Genomic DNA, 19836 nt, shown 5'->3' with positions numbered 1-19836 from the left:
CAGTGATGACCAAGGATGGAAGAATTCATTCACACGCGTGACTCTTGACTAATGCGATCATTGTTTTGACAGTTTGTTCCCGTTCATTTGCAGTATGGTGAAATCTCGCTTAACTTTTCAAAAGGTCCTAAGTAACATTTTTTTCATGAATTAATTTGAATAGCGCAATCAACAGACCAATATGAAAGCTTTTGATTGCAATACTCAAATTAATTCATGAAAAAAATGTTACTTAGGTCCTTTTGAAAAGTTAAGCGAGAAATCTCTCCAAATGAACCAAAGCGATTTTTGATACGGGTGATTCCACAAAGCAATGAACTGAGAGAATGAATGACAGCACACTACGTGATTCAAGCAGATCGTAAACCATTAGCCGAAAATTGAATCAGAAGATTTTTGCGTGAAGGTTCACACGTGATTCAATCTGTTTGTTGGAATTTGATTGCAAGATTGTATCCTGCTCATTTTTCATAGTTTATCAAGAATATGCATATGTTTTTTTTTCGATGAGCACCATAGCCACGTCTGGGAAGCTCTGTAGTGTCCTTGGGAAACTGGTAATAGGTGACAATTTTAATTTTGATGGCTCTTCCTCCGTGATTTTTTCAAGACCATGCATTTGTTTTGTGCCGAAAAAGATAATGGACTCTATTGCCCACGTCAGGAAACCTCGCCGGGGTACCTTGGATGAACAGATGACGGGAAAATATCAGTTTTACATCAACAAATTCCGTATGACGGCTCATTCTTTATGATTTTTTTTTAAAATATGCATATGTTTGTGCCAAAGAGAATTATTGACCTTATTGGCCTCGTCCGGAAACCTCTAGAGTGTCTTAAGGAAACCGGCGATAGGTAACAATTTCAGATTAACACCAAAACCTGGCATGTGACGGTTCTCTCTTCATGATTTTTCTAGAATCGACAATTTTGTTTTTTTTTTTTTTTCGAAGAGGACCACGGACGCCTTTGATAACCTCCGGGGCCCTCTGGAGTGCCCCGGTGGAACCAGTGACAGGACAATTTCCGTTGTACACCAAAACACCAAAACTCCAAAATAGGAATTTATATAGGGTAAAGTGCCCAATAGTGGACCCTCAATCAATAGTGGACCCTCCAACCATTTTTGCATTATTACAGCACAATGTAAACATTTTGCTATGAAACTCCATCGGGAGAACCTACCCATCTGATCACGTCCGGGAACCAAAATATGTCAGCTCATTTTTCATGATTTTTTCGAGAATATGCATATTTTTGCACCGAATAAAACTATGGAATCATGCAGCGAAACTACTTGAAACAAAATTCTATTCTCTTCGAGGAGCAGCAAGTCTTCCAAAGGATCTAGCCTATCCAGCCTCCCCTTTGCACAAAAAACTAAGTTTTGTTTCTCTTGCTTTGCTATATGGAATAAAAACGTAACATTCGAAAATATGTAAAGAAATATCACAAGAACATAGTATTAAACAAAATTGAATGTATTTATGATTTCATGAAATGGTCATAATTCCACCGCCAAGGTTCCGCTAGAATTAACAGGAAATGGGAGAAAATGAAACGATGATTATAATATAGCAAACTGTAGGCGAGCTACGATTCTTCTCCTTCAATAATGGCAGCGATTTCAGGAAGCAGATCTGGATTGAGTTTCAGCAGCAGATTATTTTACACAGCAGCGGCCGTGAGGTCCATTCTTCGATCGTTTAGCACCAGCTTCAGGGCGCTAAAAGTTCGTTCGACAGAAACTTGAGTGGCCGAAACTGATAGTACAATCAGGGCAACTCTGTAGAGTTCAGGGCTCACGAACTTCTGGCTCACCCAATGCTTCAATAGATTGAAACGAACAGGCTTCCCAGCGCTCGTCGACGGACCAGGACGCAACGTATCGAGAATCGATAGCTTCTCTCTCAGCTCTAGCTGCTTCAATTTCTGAGCGAAGGTGGAGTTGTTGGTCACCGAAGTGTTTCTCTGCGAGTCTTCGTCGAAAAATCCTGCCAATATTAACTCTAGCTCATCTTCTTCGATGATGTCATCAGAAACTGGACTGGCAGATTGATCCGTTTTGCCATTTACTCTGTTGTGAAACTTGATGAGAAATTCCTGAAATTTAGTGGAAAAATATAAAACCATAGTTCATAGCAGCTGAAAGCAAAACATACTTCCATAAGTTCTTTATCTTTGGAAGAAATTCTTCGAGATCCCAGGAAATTCAACCTTGGGTCCAAATAAATGCAGGCTTTGAACTGCATTGACTCAGTAAGTTTCTGTAAACGCCGCTGGAACGCTTTCAGAAGTCATTGCGCCAAGCAGCTATCATTTCAACGACATAGTTTGGCTTGGCACACCAACCAGTACGCATAAAAATCGCTTAGCGGAACGTGTCGCTTTTGCAATTGCAATGTTAGAACAAATGCAGGTTCGAAAGCTTCGCAAAACTGCTCAATAAATTGCCAATGCGGTGTAAAATCTGTAGTTGAAAAAAGGTTAATACGTTATCAAATTTACAGTCTACGAGGGTAACAGAGGACATTAGTCTGTGGGGTTATCCACAAAGTACGTCACGCCTCTAGGAGGGAGGGGGATTAGAGCAGCGTGAAATTTTCGAATTTTGTTACAAAAAGTGCGACGAAAGGGGGAGGAGGATTTGAAAATCGTCAATTTTTGCGTGACGTACTTCATGGATCTTCTCTATGGTAGGTTTACTGAAATATGATCTGGGGAGGAGCATGGACTTTCTTCTTACCGACTTCCGGGTACGCTTTTTTTTACCATGTTGAAGAAAGTTTTTTGCTTGAAGAGGGACTTCAGCATTAGGAATGTGCTATTCCACCGGGTCTTGTTGCTGATTGGTGGTAGGTGGGCGCCATGCTGTTTAACGAATTTGGAATACACTCGCTGTCGTAATTTAATCACCAGCTTCTGAATTTTTCTGAATCGTTTTTCATATGGCTTTATGACGTCCCATACCGCCAGTTGAGCGGTATGAGCTGCGCACCGAACACTTCCCAAAACGTGTTGCATAGAGGCGTCCAATGAGTCCGAAGGGACCGGGGGTGTCTCTTCTAGTTGTTTACTTTTACCAGGATTGAAATCATCATCTTCGTCGTCGGACTCCGTCTCGGCATCCTCAACCTCGTTTTGGTCATCCGGATCGTCACCATCATGTCCTGTATCACACGGATCAACGTTTTCTTCGCAATCTTCGAAGCAATGATCCACAAGTTCGTTTAAATCGATGTTTGCGTGCTCCAGTGATTTTTTCATCTCGGCGACAGAGGCAACCATGTTCGCGCCATTATCGTGGGTAACTGCATAAACGTCATTCAGCATGCGAAGCCACCCAGCATTGCCACCCTCTGCGGTAAGCAGCTGTAAAATTTCCTTCGTCTGCCGTTCTTGAGTTTCCTTGATTGCTACAATTGTAATTTTGAACAATAAAGGATCACATCAAAATTATTACCGCATAAGCATTACAGATTAGCGTAAAAGTCTTATACAGTCACTCTCAAAATTGAGCGTACAGCATGGATTAGATGAATATATTCGAAAATTCCAAAGGAAATTTAATTGTTGGCTCGGTTTTTTTATTGCACGATAAATTTGGGAAAATTAATTCGGTAAATGAAGAAAACAGGTAGGTAGCTGTATAGGTAGCTTATAAGCTTAGGCTGTACCTCAGAAACGGTAGCACTTTAAAAAAAATTACCGCTTACCTTTTACATTGGAAATTTTATGTTCTTCCTTAAAATCAAGTCAATAAAAACCTTAAAAAAAAATTTCAACCATTTTTGAAAAACCAACTTATTTTTAAAAAAATAAAACTTTTTTGTCCATCATTTTTCCATTATGGCCTATAGTGCGTAAAAGTACATATCTCGCGCTTAGTTTCATAGGGGCGTAACTGTATTGATCGATTTCTCTTAATCGATTTTATATTTTGCTAATAACTCAATTGTTTCAAAAGCTACAACCGTGATTATTGATTCTGGTGCAAGATACAATCATCCTTTATCACACCAAACCATTAAATCATCGACAAACTAGCGCAATTCGGTACAATAATAAAAAGAAAACATCGACGAAGAGAAATCGATCTATACAGTTACGCCCCTATAAAACTAAGCGCGAGATATATAATCTGCTACGACGTATCAAAAAATAAAAAAATATTGAAATAATCGTTTTTGAGAAAATTGATTTTTAAGTTTTATTTTTAATGGTGGAACAATTTTTTTACAGTGTATATTTTTTCACATAGGTACCCCAAATGATTACCTAAAACATTGTCCAAGACACCAAAACGATCTTGTCAAAAGTTAGGCTAGAGTCAAAATGGCAAACCAATTATGCAAATAATGTTTTTATCATAAAGAATGTATATGCAAAATTTCAAAAAAATACAACCTTGCATTAATCTGTGAAGAAAGAGCAGAGCCATCATAAGACCTACTTCATGTATTTTAAAAAAATCCCTTATACAAGGTTCCTACGGCGGACATTCTGGTGAACCCGGATTGGCCGTTGCCCAAAAAATATGTACAGCTCATATTTAGCATCTACTTAAAAATCCGTGAAGGTTGACATGTCGCTGGATCTATTTAAGGCAAGCAACATTTGTATTGCATACCAGGTTTCTCCTGCGGACGTTCCAGAGGTTCCATCTTGTCCCACGTTTTCACGTTGTAAGATTGCAATCACCTGACAATAAATGTCCATAATAAAACAATGCTGTAGACTATTCATTACTTTTATGAATGACTACAGAAGAAACCAATAAGTATATGCAACAGGTAAGTGAGACAACCGATTAATTACGAAGGTACTTTGGAAGCTACAGTCATCGGTTTTCCAAAATTTTAAGTAATAGTGAGCTATGTATGCAGACGTTATTTATCCCCGATCCATTAGCATACATATACACCACCCGAGCTGAATTTTGCAAATCTTAAAAAAGGTTATCATCACCTGCAAACTACTTTCTCGCTAGTTGGTTCTGTTGAACTTTTCGAGGGGTTGCAATATTGAACTCTGGCGGTGCATTGCATGTTGCAGTGATTCCATACTTTTGACGTGTAGTGCAAATCGATGTAGTGTAATTGGACCGACTATTAAGAAGAACACTAATTTTTTATCTATCCACACCACGGCATATTAAACATCGTTCCCTGACTCCCGTAGTATTATATTTCTAGCAAGCAAACAGCTAAGAGTCTGAGTAAAACTCACTTTTCGTTTCAGATAGTTCTACACTTAAGAATCAAGATTTTTTGCGGATATATTCAGAATAATAGTTACCGAGGTTTCGTATAGTAATGATTCCATCACTATTGAATCTGGCATTGAAGCCAACGAAATGACGGTTGCCTCGAGTAGCTCCATCAACTTCAATCGCTATCATGGCTTGTCCACGAAATTCCACCGAAATAAGCTCCCGAGCAATGCGTGCTGATTTTTCCACCAAACTAGCAATCGTTTTACGGTTGGCCGTGATTGCGGCGGCATCGCATAGGGGGGTTAGCAACGTCTTGAATCCGATCAATTCAGGAAACGAGTGTGGCAGCGCCGTGGCCAACTGCGTAAGACCAAGTAGCACCTGTTCCCTGTTGATTTCCACAGCGAGCTTTTTCATTTTTTCTTTTTCGGTTCTGCAGCTTTTTCTGGTGCCGGAGCAGGTAGATCCATGGCCGCGTATACATTGGGGTGCATTTTAAGTATATGCAGCTTAAAGTTCCCCGGCATCAGGGTTTCCTGCTGGTAGCTGCACTTGTCATCCGCTCTGCAGCGGTACTTCCCGTCGTTCACATGGATAACCTGCAGCAGCGTACTTTTCTGTGTAGTGCGACGTTTCATCCTGAAATTCATACGCTACGGTTATAAAGAGAGTTGACTATTGAAATTGAAAAGTACTTGTTCGGATGAAAACAAAAAAGGGGACCAAATAACGCAAGCAATTAGCAATCCGCGAATGCTTTCGAAACAATCGTCGTGATTCAACGAATGCGTTCACTTATGATTGTTTTGAAGGCAATCATGGTGTGCTTTGTGTAGAGCAAGAATGAATCAACAGATGAACACAGTCATTAATGAAAACTGTCAACTCTTTCATGTTTATGTTTTGATCTTCTCTTTTCGCGTGAATGCGAAACTCTCCACATGCTTGGTTGCTATGATTGTTTGTCACAGCAGAGGTATGTTCATTAATGATTTTAAATTGAACGTTGCGCGTATGATGCTTTCCATGCTTGGTGATGACCCAATTTTACAACGGCTCGGTTTCATCACCCCATATTTTTACGCCCTAGTTTTATTACATTTTTTACGATTTCTATTTTTGGAAATATGTAAAAAGGAATATAAAAATAGAAACATTAATAATATCTCCGCGGCCCCTGTGTAGCTTTGAGGCATTCATTGTGGAGTAAGCGTTCGGTGCACGTCATGTCAATTATAATACACAGGGGTCGGTTTCATTTTACGCGGGTCGTTTTTTACGCGGCTTCTTATAGCAAATTTTGGGGCTTACGCGATTTTTTGAAAAAGTTTTTAGTATCGCAATTTTATAAAAAGATCCGAAAACGTAAAAAATAATTTTTGGTAGATTTTTGAAAAATCCTTTTTCACGCGGTTTTCAAAAAAAAATATTTCAAGGGAAAACACTCGATTCTGTTTACACACGGATTTTTTTGCACGGCAGTGTAAAAAAATTCCCATACAAAACTTTTAAGAAGTTGCTCCATTTTGCATGATTTGTCGGGAAATCATAAAACTTTTTCACACGAATTTCAAAATTTTGAACTGAAAACTTTTTTTACACGGAACGCATCCCCCGGGCAATATGGGTCTATCAATCGAGATGGATGAATAGAATTTGGAGATCCATTTTTGACGTCATTTTGTAATCCAAGATGGTGGACAAAATTCAGGATCATGACTGTTTCGTGCGGATTTCAGCAATAAAACCATGCAATAGGGTCTCTATCATTCGGGATGGATGAATAGAACAGAAAAGATTATACAACAATTCCCCGAAAGCCAATTTCCCGAATGCTTCTATCTTCTTTTTGAGTGCATTTCAAAGCGATGAGTATCTAGTAAGCCATGCAAGCAAATGCATTGGATTGCCGATCCGGAGGTTGCGAATTCGATTCTCCGTTCGGCCTAGGATGCTTCTGGTGTGAAAAATTTTCGGCTCCTTGAACGCAGTCTATCCATTGTACATGCAACACAAGACATTCATGCAACTGGCAGGCACGGGAAAGCTGTCAGTTAATAGCTGTGGAAGTGCTAGTGGAACACTGAAAACAGCCCAAGTTGCAGATGGAATGTGAAGCCATTGAAGAAAATTGACAAAGCGCTGAAAGAAGGAATGTATTTGGTCGGTTTAGTGTGGAGATAATGCTTTCCTTAAATGATTGATTGAATAATAAATACTCAAGGTTCTCCAAAACGTTCTCGATTTCAGCCCACGGTATCTGCCAGACCAACCAAGGTTTATGCAATGTCTTCGTCATCAGCATATAATCAATCCAGGTCAATATGAACATACGCACCATGCAAACTCAATTTTCTTGAATTCGAGATGTTCAAGATACCTTAAATTTCTCGAGTTCAACTCAAGGCATCTCTCAGGTCGATCAATCAATGCTTTTGCAATGTTCACATCTTTGGCATATACCTCATATATAGAATAGGAATGATGTAAACCCAATTTTCTGGAATACGAGGTGTTAATGCTACTCCAAAACGTTTTCGAGTTCAGTTCAAAGTATCTGCTAGATCAGTCATGACTTTTACAATGTCCTCATCTTCAGTATGTACCAAATCCAGTTCAAAAAGCATAGGATTCTATTCCATGTGCATAAGATGTCTAAGGGATCACCAGTTACCCTTGCGAGCATAAGCGTAGGACCATTTAGAGACGGAACAACTGTACCGCGCTAATAACACACGAAAATTCTATGAGAAGTTGAACCGTTCACGTAAGGGCCACGTGCCACAGCCTGATATGTGTAAGGACATATAGGGGAACTTTCTTACGAACGAGCGTGAGGTGATCCAAAGGTGGCGGCAGCACTACGAAGAACACCTGAATGGCGATGTGGCAGACGAAGAAGGCGGTATGGTGATTGACCTGGGAGAACGCGCGCAGGACATAATTCTACCGGCTCAGGATCTCCAGGAAATCCAGGAGGAGATTGGCCGGTTGAAAAACAACAAAGCCCCTGGGGTTGACCAACCTGAGGAGAGCTATTTAAACACGGTGGTGAGGCACTGGCTAGAGCCAAATATAATATTATACCAATAATATATTTGCTAGAGCGCTACACTGGGTCATTACCAAGATTTGGGAGGAGGAAGTTTTGCCGTAGGAGTGGATGGAAGGCGTCGTGTGTCCCATCTACAAAAATGGCGACAAGCTGGATTGTAGCAACTACCGCGCAATCACATTGCTGAACGCCGCCTACAAGGTACTCTGCCAAATTTTATTCCGTCGACTAGCACCAATTGTAAGGGAGTTCGTGGGGCAGTACCAGGCGGGTTTTATGGGCGAACGCTCCACCACAGACCAGGTGTTCGCCATCGCCAAGTACTGCAGAAATGCCGCGAATACAACGTGCCCACACATTCATCGACTTCAAAACCGCATATTCTTTTTTTTTATTTTTATTAAGGAGACTTTCAGCCCTAGGCTGGCTCGTCTCCGAGCTACACTGTAAAGTGAATTCATGCCAAGGATGAAATTTTCACATTTACAATATATAATTCAAATTCAATTTAATGCATTATTTTTTCTCGATCTGGTGTTGTACGTTTTCCAGTCCGATTCATTCTGCTCTCTGCTATTGCTCGTATCGTACACGTCATCCCCACATGATCTCTTCGGGATATTATCGTGTACCGCTTGCTGTTTCCGCTGGCAATCGCCTTTTCGCGCTGGCTGCAGTAGTGCCGGGCCCAAATAGTCTGTTGTCGTCGTCGTCATCATCGTCGTTTTTGCTTTCGATTGTTTCCGTTTCTGCACTCCCGGGAAGAAGTTTTTCCACGTCTCATTTTGTATGGAGATTATTTTGCCGTATTGCTTCAGATGGTTGGGGATGGTGGTGTTCGGCATGCGTGGCGAAAGGTCGTGTAGTTTTATTGTAGTAGTTGGAGCATCGGCGTACACTGGTACGTGATAGAATACTCCCAGGTGAAAGAAAGAGTGTTTCGGGTGGTTTTGCTTTTGTAGCCGTGGAGCTACACCTGCATCGTTCATCTCGATAAACACGCAGTTGTTGAGATTGTGCAGCTGAATGCTCTTAACATCAGCCATGTCAAGTTTGATGGACTCCTCCAGGAACTTCTTTACCTGCTCTAAAGGGGGTCGGTTTGGGAGAACACTAAAGTCCACAACCAGCGTGTTCTTTCTATGCGACATTTTCGCCGAGTGGATTCGTCACAAGAGCCGAGGAACTGTGTTCACTGAACGACTGTGCGGAAAAACGTCTGTCACGCGCGAGAAGCAATTGCCAACTGGAAACCGCATATGATACAATCGATCAAGACCAGCTATGGCAGCTAATGCACGAAAATGGATTTCGGAATAAACTGATGCGGTTGATCAAAGCGACGATGGATCGGGTGATGTGCCACCCACCACGAGTTTGCATCGGTGGTGACGAAATCGAGGTGGTAGAAGAATTTGTGTACTTGGGCTCACTGGTGACTGCCGAAAATGATACCAGCAGAGAAATTCGGAGACGCATAGTGGCTGGAAATCGTACTTAATTTGGACTCCGCAAGACGCTCCGATCGAATAGAGTTCGCCGCCGTACCAAACTGACAATCTACAAAACGCTCATTAGACCGGTAGTCCTCTACGGACACGAGACCTGGATGATGCTCGTGGAGCACCAACGCGCACTAGGAGTTTTCAAAAGGAAAGTGTTGCGTACCATCTATGGTGGAGGAGGCGAATGAACCACGAGTTGCATCAGCTGCTGGAAGAACCATCCATCGTTTACACCGTGAAAATCGGACGACTGCGATGGGCGGGCACGTAGTCAGAATGTCGGACAATAACCCGGTGAAAATGGTTCTCGACAACAATCCGACGGGCACAAGAAGGTGAGGTGCGCAGCGGGCAAGGTGGATCGATCAGGTGGAAGATGACTTGCGGACCCTGCGTATACTGCGTGGTTGGCGACGTGTAGACATGGACCGAGCCGAATGGAGAAGACTCTTATATACCGCACAGGCCACTTCAACCTTAGTCTGAATAAATAAATAAACAAGGATGTTAATGATCATTCAGTAATTTGCCTTCGATCATTTAGTATTTTGTCAATAACACATTCCAGAAGCTGAATTTCAGAATATGTTGTATGGTGGACTTCTAGTCTGAAGGTTTTTCTACAACTCTGCCAAATGGTCTACATTCCACCCGATCGAAGTCAAGATGTTTCGATAATTAACGCACACATCGCCTCTGCACAGGAGCTTCACGAAAAAGGTTCATCCGACGACAAAGTTATTATTTGTGGGGACTATAATCAACCGCGTTTGTCTTGGTCTAAACAACCCAGAGGTATATGTTACGATCATTCTGTGTCACTTCCTCTTGCAGCTTCAACACTGGTTGATGGTTTTGATTTCCTCAATATGATGCAAGGTAACTCTGAGTACAATCCCCTTGGTAGAGTGCTCGATCTGGTTTACTTCTCATGTGACAATGACGTTAATGTAACGAGAGCGGTTTCTACTCTATTACCAATTGACCTACATCATCCTCCGTTAGATGTTGCGGTTACTATTCCTTCTGTAAGAAACATTCCGCTTTGTCATGATAACATTCGACGTTTAAATTATCGTCGTATCAACTTCAGAAAGCACTAACAGAGTATTTATCGAACATTGACTGGGCTACAATATTCCAAGACTCTAACGATGTAGACGAAATCACTGTGCGTTTCTGCGATACCTTGTGCGCGTGGCTTAATGAGAACCTACCGACGATTAGACCACCTGGTAAACCAGCTTGGGGCACCCCGGAGCTACGTAAATTGAAACGTCAGCGAAATGCCAAACAAAGGTTACTGCGAAAAAATCGGTCATATGTTAATCAACAAGCGTTTAAACTAGCTAGTGATGCATATCGTCAGATGAATGCTAACTTATATAAATCGCATGTGATGCGTATACAGTTCAGCTTGCGAAGAAATCCAAAAAGTTTTTGGAGCTTCATAAACTCGAAAAGAAAAAGCTCTTCCATCCCGTCGCACGTCTTTCTGGACGATTCTGAATCGATGTGAGCACAAGAGTTTTGTGCAATGTTTGCCAAACATTTCGCATCAGTTTTTTCTCCTCACATCACGTCCAAAACGGAAGCTAATGCGGCAGCGTCTAGTCTACCTGCTGACGCTGTTGATATTGACGTATTTTCAATTTCTGCGGATATGATCATCGCTGCCTCAAAGAAACTAAAAAACTCCTACTCGCCTGGACCAGACGGTGTACCAGCCGTTATTTTTCGTCGCTGTGCTGCTCCTTTAGCTACCCCGATGGCCTTTATCTTCAATAAATCGTTTGAGCAAAAGATGTTTCCCACAGTTTGGAAGCAAACATTCATGTTTCCTGTGCACAAGAAAGGAGATAAGCGAAACGTAAGGAACTATAGAGGAATTACCAGTCTCTCCGCAGGATCAAAACTCTTCGAAATAATAGTAACCAATGCCATGCTAAGTGCCACAAGGAGCTACATTTCATCCAATCAACACGGATTTATGCCCGGTCGTTCCGTTTCAACTAACTTGCTGGAATTTGCTAGTACTTGTATATCGCAGATTGAAGCCAAGGCGCAAGTGGATGCCGTGTATACGGACCTGAAAGCTGCCTTTGACGTGATTGACCATCGAATACTCCTGTCTAAGCTCTCCCACCTCGGTGCCTCTGAACGTTTTACGCTGTGGCTGGAAAGCTATCTTTCGAATCGAGTTCTGCGCGTTAAAATCGACTCGTGTGTATCCCGTCCGTTTAGTAATAAATCAGGTGTACCACAAGGTAGCAATCTGGGTCCATTGCTATTTACTCTGTTCTTCAACGATGTGACATTGCTGCTAGGATCGAAATGTGTGCTAGTCTACGCTGATGATCTGAAGATTTACTTGGTTGTCAGGACAATAGAAGATTGTTATCGACTACAAGGGCTATTGAATACCTTTGCTGAATGGTGTAAACTGAACAAACTTGTTGTTAGCGTTGACAAATGCGTGGTGACTACGTTTCATAGACTGAGAACTCCTATCACGTTCGAATACAGCATTGACGGAAATGCCCTCGAGCGCGTCGATCAGGTCAGCGATTTGGGCGTTCTTCTGGACGCAGGACTTACATTCAATCAGCACATTTCTTCCATTATATCCAAAGCTTCACGTCAATTGGGATTCATCACGAAAGTGTCCCGTGATTTCACCGACCCTCATTGCCTCAAAGCACTCTATTGTGCATTAGTACGACCAATACTGGAAAACTCAGCTGTTGTGTGGACTCCTTACCATCTATTGTGGATTGCCAGAATTGAAAGCGTTCAACGAAGATTCATCCGCATTGCGCTAAGAGATCTACCATGGAAGATTCGCTAAATCTTCCTCCGTACGTAGAGCGTTATCGGCTTCTGGGACTTGATACGCTGCTTCGACGCCGAAAGATTCAGCAGGCTTCACTAGTTGCTAAAATATTAATAGGTGAGATTGATGCTTCTGAACTCCTGTCCCGCATCGAATTCCGTACCATTGGTAGACAACTGCGATCTTCGTCTTTGCTGATGACCAGATTCCATCGAACGACATATGGATTCCACGAACCGCTTACATCGTGTGTTCGAATTTTCTCTTCAGTAGACGATCTCTTCGATTTTGGGGAAAATAGTAGATTGTTCATTAGTAGGGTAGAAAGGTCCGGAAGACTAAATTAGTTATCTAAGACATTCATGTAGACTGCTGTCAGATGAATTAAATAAATAATAATAATAATAATGTCTCATTTCTCACTTTACATTTCTCACTTCTCAGTGTGAAAAGTGAGTAGTGCGAAAAGGGAAATGAGACGTCTCAATTCTCACTCCTCATTTCTCATTTCTCACTGTAAAACATGAGAAGTGAGTAACGAGACGTCTCACTACGCACTCCTCTTTTTTCACTTTTCACTCTAAAAAGTGAGAAGTGAAAAGTAAGAAGTGAGAAGTAAGATGTCTCACTTCGCACTTCTTACTTTTTACAGTGAGAAGTGAGAAGTGGGGAGTTAGAATTGAGACGTTTTAATCCTCATTTCTTACTTCTCACTGTGAAACGTTACAAAAAACGTTAACTCAACGTTACACTTCTCACCTTCCACTACTCACTTTTCACAGTGAGAAGTGGGAAATAATTAGAGAGAAATGCGACGTCTCACTTTTCACACCTCATTTCTTTCGGCCAAATGTCCAGCTCGGAAAAATTACATGATGACATGACTTATTCAGCCAAATTACCTTTTCGGCCAAATGAACTATTCGGGCAAATGACTTTCGGTCGTAAGGTCTGTTCGGCCAAACAACTTTCAGCCAAACAACTTGATAGCAACCTAGGGCAAATAAGTGGTTTTTGCCTTGACTTGGCTCTTACAATGCTGAAACCAACGTTTCATGAGAAGGAACAGATTTCTAGAACGAATCTCTTCAGATGTTGTCTAACTTCCCGAAGACAATTGGATAGGTTTCCGGGCTAAATAAGTAATCTAAGAAAAGTAGCAGCTTTCCAGGATGCGTTTCAAGAAATGGATTTTTTTTTCGGATGTTCCTAACCTTGTATTGATTTTGTTCTGACATCGCAACAACAAACGATTCAAAAAAGTCGATGATTTAAGGGACGAATTACTGAAAGTGACCACTTCACCGGATGTTCTGGAACACCCGAAGAACCAGTGGTTGGCCACCAGGGATTAAGCAAGCGTCACTCAGCATTAGTTTTTCTTTCATACCTATCGCGATTACAAACGAAAATTCTGCTGGAATGGAACATAATGAACGGATTTACGAAGTGGTGATTTCGAACGTGTTCCTAAATCTGGATCATCCAGATGTATACCCGGTGGCCATTACACCCCAGGGAGCTATATTGTCCTCCTTCCTAATGCACTTCTCATCGTGAATAACTTTGTTGAAGGTTTCATAAATTGAAATGGAATAGATCCGATGATACATGATCATTGATATGGGAGTTTCGAAATGATGCTAAACTCTTTGAGGGGTATTGCAATATTGAAAGTAGGTGTTGCAATACTTATTTTTGCGCTTCCTTACTTTTGGCGGGTAGTGTATATTGACGTAATTGTAATTTGACTTTTTTGTGTAGTCCACAAAAGCTTGAATCTCGTGGGCGCAAAGTAGATATGGATTGCGCATTTCTAACTGTTTGAATGATTCTTCGGATTAGTAAGGTTGATACGGAAGTTTTTGAGATTAGATTATTAAATTTTATTATTGCCTACGAGTAATGAACGTTAAGTGGCCTTGTAAAAACATGAAACACGATCCTTAGTGAAACTTTTGAAATCTGTGCGAGAGGTATCACAAGTTTTGCATTTTTGTATAAACTTGTAGTATCACTACCGATCCTTATGAGACTCTATAGATGAAACCGACAGTTTTTTTTCTTTATCAACATTTTTGCTGAATACTTATGGAAAGTTATGTAATTCATATCTATGATGCTAATCAGATCTTTTCTGCTTTTTCAAATCTGATTGAATTGAAAAAAAAATCAACAAGGTTTGTTTTTTTTCTTAAACAATGGAGGGGGAATCTGCTCAACAGACATCCTGGGTTGACCAGGAAGTGCGGGGTTAGGGATCACCGAGGGAGGCAAGACTACATCCCCGACCCGCTAAACCGTTTCCATTGCCGCCAAGCCCATAGTCCCTTCGGTACAACCAGAAAGTAATGCTTCAAAGGGGGGCCAGTGCACAACGCACCCTCGAGGTTAGCTGCGTGTCCTTGCAGCATCGAACATCGTGACTCGCTTTTTTAGAAGAACACCATGGTATCGCGTTGCCGGCTTTCCAGGTGGCCTTACCACGTCCTATGTCCTCGGAAGGTGGGAAGGGTCGACTTCGCGCCTGCTTCCCTCTGCACGACTGGTATCAAGAATGATGATGCCACGTGCACCCCAAATTGACCTTTCTGCGATAGGGCCTATTCGCCAGCACACAGAGGGACTTGCCGACGCAGTGCCTACGCCTGCCCCAGCCTTGACGAGGACCCCTTTCCGTCCTCGGGCTCGGAACCCGCCCGGTTGACCGACGCCGCGAAAGCGACGATACCATGTTGTTCTTCGCGCGGCCACTTGTTCGATAAAAGGATCGAGTTCGACCACAGAGCATGACCACCGGTATGACCCATGAAGCCGACTCCGATCCCTTGGACCACCTCTTATTTGCGCCTGAACTTGCCATCCTTGAGTCCACGCTCCACCTTCTGTGTAGCTCCGAGACGATTTGGGCGATAGCCGATAAAACGGCGTTCCAGCCAACTTCATCTTTACACATCCTCCGAACTAGATTGTCCGGGGTAGTGTCCAGACCACATGTGGCAAGCATGTGGTCACGCATTGCGCGAAAACGTGAGCACACGAACAACACGTGTTCCGCCGTTTCCTCTAAACCTGCGCACACCAAACACTCGGGCGAGGCCGAGCAAGCCAGCTGCGTTACCTGCACTTTGATTTTTCAGCACGCTTAAACGCCGGGCACATCAAACCCCCCATGGGGTGCTTGCTGTTCACAGCTTTGCTGGAACAAATCAAACAATTGGGAGGGTTCGTGCAGCATTGTGCGGTCGTGAGTGCCCTTACCTTGACCGTTTCGCCTAGGACCTCCTTCGCTAACTTCTTGTAGGCGGCGCCCTTTTGCGAGACGCCCCGCTTCAGCTCGAGGATCATCTCGCCCATCCGGGTACGTCTTGCCATTCGGACGTACGTCGGAGCCGCCGAGTTCACCGAGCTTGACGTCACTCCTTCATCGCCTTCAAGACGTCCGCTGAGTACTTAGCCTCGTCTGTCTTGATGACTAGGGCATCGCCCCTGGAGCGAATGGCGCCTACCCTAGACTTCTTGCTACCCTCATTCGCCTGGGCCTTCTTTTCGACCTTTGACGTCTTCGGTTTCCTCCAGGAGGCGTGATCCCCCCTATTTCCCTGGTCTGGGGCGGCTGAGAGTTCTCGGCCTGCCGTAACCCCTTACCACCGTCTTTCCTGGGTGGACGGACCTTTCCAGGTCCTTCCTCCCCCGGTTTGGGAGGTACCTGGCCGGGGTTCAGCTTCCCAACCCCATTACTCTTGTTCGGGGTAGTAACCCTCCGCGTTTTGGAGCGGCCCCCAGGGAGCTCATCCCCTGGAGAAAGTCTCCTCCAACGAAGCAGACACAAAATGAAATGTTTGGAGTATGATAAACGATTACCAATCGTGATTAAACACAGTTTTAATCCAAATGAGTTCAAATTTTCGGAGGACACTCAGAACATGATACAGAATCAAATGAGCGTTGTGGAGCAAAATCGATTTTTCGAATTTTCCCTTAAGGAAGGGTATTTGTCTGCCGCATAATGTAGTCGCAACAAATAGGTACCTTTTTGGGTCGCTTTTTCTCCACCGTGTACCCTATTGGATAATGATTATTGATTATTAATAGAAAAAAATTGAATGATTTGAATAGAGATCAATAATCAAGTAACCTTTCTACCAAATTGGGCCCTCCACTCGCTTTCAAATCCCCCACTTCTATAAAACATTCTTCACGCCTGCCATAGGAACTATCAAATCTATACTTTCGCCTCTATTTCTATCATGAACATTAGGGTGGCTCAAATTAGTATGGAAAAAAACTTTTTTTAATTTTTTTGATGGGCCAAATGGTTTGCTTCTACAAATCAAAAACAGACAATAATGAACTGAATCGATAGCTCTATGGGCATAACAACTCAGCAGGCTGTAACAGATGTATATTCTGAGAAAACTGAGCGTCATTTCATGCATAAAAAAAAATCTTTGTTAATGCTTTTTTTTCGGTTTTCTGAACAATTGCCTTCCTACTCACCCGATTTGGATTGAATTTATCATTCGGTATGGTCTATCTTGAAATCAACAGCCATCAAAACACCGAACATATTATAGAGACATTTGAAATCATGTCACAATCGTCAAAAAATGTGTGAAAAGTATCTGTACAGAAACGTGCGGCCATTGTGATTTTTTCCAACACGATCGAAGGCGTTCAACTCAGGATACAGGGGTCATTTTAATGTGAACAAATTCAGCTTCACCTGTCATAAGACGAGTTTATACAATCCCCTTGAATTCCACCACTTATGGTGGTAAGCTCCAACGAGGATAATACGAGAATCTCGTATTATCCTTGATTTTCATAAGCATCAACCAGTATAATACTCATTTTTAATCTCGGATTAATTCTTAATACGCCGATTTCGGCGTATTAAGAAAATCGGAGATTTTCCTGAAATGGATGCGTGCTTGAATTTTCGAGGGTACGCACACTACTTTACTCTCTTGTCAACTTGTCTCTTGACGACGAACATCCCAAAACAAAACAAAAGTGGCGAGCTGCAGCTGTACAAGGAAGAATTATTTTTGTATTTATTTTCCTGCCTACCGCTATGTAATTCATCCTTACAATGTTGGTAAGTAGCATTTAAGCAAAATATGGGAAAAATAAAATTATATTCAGATGCTTTTGTGACCATTCTCATCCTTGCTTGCATTATTCTCCATCAATTACAGACTAGCGCATCCCAGCCGGAATCTCGTTCTCGTTGCACAAGAGGACTGTATGCTCCTAAACACCCGAAACACCCGGACCTGAAGACAATCCCGAACGTACACGACAAGAGGATGCAGTTGCTCAAGTCGAAGAACTTCGTTAAAGAGCAGTTCGCCCGGCGCCACTACTAATGGTGGGCAATGAGTTCTCACGATCGTATCAGTAGCTGCCCTGGAGATTGTGCCATCGACGTTGAAGCGCGCTGCCCATTCAAAGCCCCAGTGAGTCCATGCTACCGCTGGACCCCGTTCCGGCGATGCTGGACGGGAGTTGAAGACCGCCAGAGTTACCGCCGCATCCAGCACTTTGGAGGAACAGACAATAAAGGGGATGTCGGTACCGGAGCCATAGATCTTGAGTTCCGTGGTCCATTCGGACGTGGGTCGAAGCCACAGTAAGATACGGATTGATTCCATTTGTGTAAATTTTATAATGAAAAGTGTGATCTTAGAGAAACATGCTAATTATAAGCGCTTATTATAATATGTGTACATATAAAGACCTGAAAATATAGCATATTTCTTATTTCTTGAAGAAATCTCAAAAGTGATAAGCACTAATGCACGCAATTGATTTCATTAAAGTGAACTAAACTAAACCATAAAAGCGTACAACAAAGATCAAAATTTTCTAGATGCCCGGGAGGAGTTTATAGAATTTGAAGAATAATTTCCTAAATGATTTCAAAGCTTTCTCGAAACTTATAAACTATGTATTTACTACAGCAACTTCTCAGTGATCCTACACCAAATTGAGTATCATCATCCACCATTGGACACGATCTTGGGCGAATCTAACTGGAATACTTTCTACACGTGGTAAGTATGGTACATGCAGCGGCGTGAGATGCTATTTTCCTGTTTACCGCCGAGAATTGACCACAACATCTCACCTTCAAATACTTCGAAACTTTTCCGATCGGTCTTTAACTTGTCTTGTCTAGCACCATAAGCAAGGGTAGTACAGAACGGAACCTTTCAAATACCTATAATTCCACTCTCTTTTAGTTGCCATCTGGCAACCTAGTATGTATTCCTTTCAATATCCTCTAATTCTATGCTAAAAAATCCGGGAATCCCTGAGAAATCTCAGAAATTCCTGAAAATTCTATTGAAATCCTGAGCATTCCAAATGAAATTGGGGATTCGAAAATAAAAACTGGGAAAGTGCTGGGAATTTCAAAGGAATTCTAAGAACTCCAATAAGATTAAATAAATTTCAGAAAAACTCTGGGAAATCCTAAAGTAATTTAGGGAATTCATTAGTAATTCTTGAATTACGTCGAAATTGGCAATCCCCTGAATTTACCAGGAATGTCCGAATTGAACAATTTCTTTCCGAATTTACTGAAGGTGTCTTGGTATTTATGAAGATTTCTGGGAATTAATGATAAGTTTTGGGATTTGCTGAGGAGTTTTTTGCATTGCTTAAGAGTCCTGAGAATTTTTGGAGAGTGCTTGGCATTATAGAGGAGTACTGAGACATTTTGAGGCTTACTAGGAAATAGTGATAATTTCTGTAAATTGTTGAGCAGTTCTGAGAATTTCTCAGGGTTTCTGGAAATGCCTGAGGAATTTTGCAAATTGCTGAGAAGCCTTGAAAACTTCTGGGTATACCTGAAGAATTCTGTGAGTCTGAGGGTTCCTGGAAATTGATAAGGAGTTTTGGGAATTGCTAAGGAGCTCTGTGAATTTACGGGGAGTGCTTGTACTTGCTCAGGAGTGCTTATAATTGCTAATGAGTTCTGGAAATTTCTAAGGAGTTCTGTGTATTCATGAGGGTATTTGGGAGTTTCTGAGAAGTTAAGCAAAATACTGAGGAGTTCTGGTGGTTTTCGAGGAGTTCCTCCACGGTCTCCTCTTTGTGTTGCTCCAGAATCTGGAATTCCACAGAATCTCCTACATGAGTTCCTGCAAAATCTGCTCCTAGATCTTTCAGAATATCCTCTTGGATGGCCTGGATGGAATTCAAACGTACGTAACTTCCA

General features: G+C 42.1%; 1 pseudogene; it reads right to left on the bottom strand.

The window, feature by feature from the left end:
- Positions 1–1593: 1593 nt before the first annotated feature.
- On the bottom strand, positions 1594–5853 carry LOC134206896 (uncharacterized; annotated as a pseudogene).
- Positions 5854–19836: the final 13983 nt, after the last annotated feature.

The sequence above is a fragment of the Armigeres subalbatus genome, chromosome 1, assembly GCF_024139115.2.
Source record: "Armigeres subalbatus isolate Guangzhou_Male chromosome 1, GZ_Asu_2, whole genome shotgun sequence".
Lineage (NCBI taxonomy): Eukaryota > Metazoa > Arthropoda > Insecta > Diptera > Culicidae > Armigeres > Armigeres subalbatus.
Note: the sequence above shows the minus strand (reverse complement) of the source record. Positions and strands in the feature narration are given on the sequence as shown.